Source organism: Procambarus clarkii, chromosome 56, assembly GCF_040958095.1.
Source record: "Procambarus clarkii isolate CNS0578487 chromosome 56, FALCON_Pclarkii_2.0, whole genome shotgun sequence".
NCBI lineage: Eukaryota > Metazoa > Arthropoda > Malacostraca > Decapoda > Cambaridae > Procambarus > Procambarus clarkii.
In genome coordinates, this window is record NC_091205.1 from 33,776,003 (window position 1) to 33,777,565 (window position 1,563).

The following is a 1,563-nucleotide window of genomic DNA, read 5'->3' on the forward strand; positions in this document are numbered from 1 at the left end:
TTCCTCTTTAATATACAGACCTACTCTTCCACCTGACCTTATTACTCTGTCACATCTATATAGATTATAATTTGGGATCCAGATTTCACTATCCATGTGGTCTTTTGTGTTGAATGATTTGCTCATTCAAATCATTCATTCATCATTTGCTCATTTATTTGATCATTCAAATATGAATGATTTCCCATTGTGTGACTTCTGGTGAGCTTAGGTAGTTCTACGTTATAATGTAATTATACTGTACTGCACAGTTTATCATAACCCAAATTATCTTTATTTTTCAGTCCTGAGAAACGCTTTACAACGATTATGTCCCTCATGTAATATTATCGTGAACATTAATCAACATGTCTGCAAGTGTGGCTATAGGCTTTTTGATGTCAAACGTAAAGCTCAGCCGGAAAGCCAGGCTCAGGCAAATATCAAGAGATCAGAAAAGAAAAAACATATACCTGTTGTACATGGTAAGCTCACTTATATTTTTATTCACAATGTTTAATATGGAAATAAATAACATATAATTGATTAATTTAATTTTATTTAAAGGAAATATTTTACTCCCTTTCATATTGTTGTAAAGATTACCAACATATATTGTCAAATGAGCAATTTATGTCATCTGCATTTAAAATACAGCTTTCACACACTTCACGTATTTGTGTTGGATAATATCATTTTCCAGCTTTACATAGAATACTTTGTGTTCTTTATCTATGTTCAGATGAGTTGCATAAAAGTGTGCAAGATTTACAACACCAAAAGAAATTGAAGGAGATGAAGAGGAGATAACAGGGCTTCGAGCAATTTATGATTCCCAAAATAACAACCCAAAAAGGCGGACAATTATGTACACTGGCACTTCGTCTAGAAAAAGCAGAGCTTTAGGTATTAGTATTATTGTCAACAGTTAAATATAATCACTAACTGCTCTTAAATGTAATTATAAATAACTTGTTATAGTAATATATTTTTTACTGTTTTTTCTTCTATTACTAGGCACACCATCAAATCCTTTCCCTTGCAGTCATGAAGTAATGAAGCCTCCAGCTTCTGTTGTAGACGTTATACCCCAAAATATCAATGGTATGTTATATAATTATTTTAGAGAGATACAAATATAAATGCATTGCCATAGTAACCAAGGACTAAGTTGCAAATACAGTGTGTGTGTGTTGTTGGGGAATACGTATATATAGTTCCACTCTCTGGTGGTGAACAACAGTTATCTCAATGTCACTCACCGTAGCCCTGCGGGTCTTCACTCTATCCTCGCGGCGCCACTGTACGCCAGGAGAGTATCCCAGTCAATCCCAACCGGCCTCTGATTGAGAAGGAGTGGGAACACAACTCGTTCACTTAACTGTTATGTGCCCGCCCCAACAATAGGGCTTTACTGTTAACCACAAGGTCGCCAACTGGTGTTTTCGGTGTCCAGTAACACGTCAGTGACTGGTTGAATTTGTGGTATCCTTGGCAAGGTCACACTCAATAGATCAGGATATCAGGCAGGTACTTACTTTTATCACTCTTTGCTTTCAAGTATCATATAGCCACAAGATAAAT

At 35.6% G+C, this 1,563-nt stretch overlaps 1 long non-coding RNA gene across 1 annotated transcript; it reads left to right on the forward strand.

The window, feature by feature from the left end:
- Positions 1–310: 310 nt before the first annotated feature.
- Positions 311–1,070, forward strand: LOC138353033 (uncharacterized). Its single transcript, XR_011223015.1, has 3 exons — positions 311–464; positions 722–885; positions 997–1,070. It is a non-coding gene; the product is annotated as an uncharacterized lncRNA (long non-coding RNA).
- The last annotated feature ends 493 nt before the right edge of the window (positions 1,071–1,563 follow it).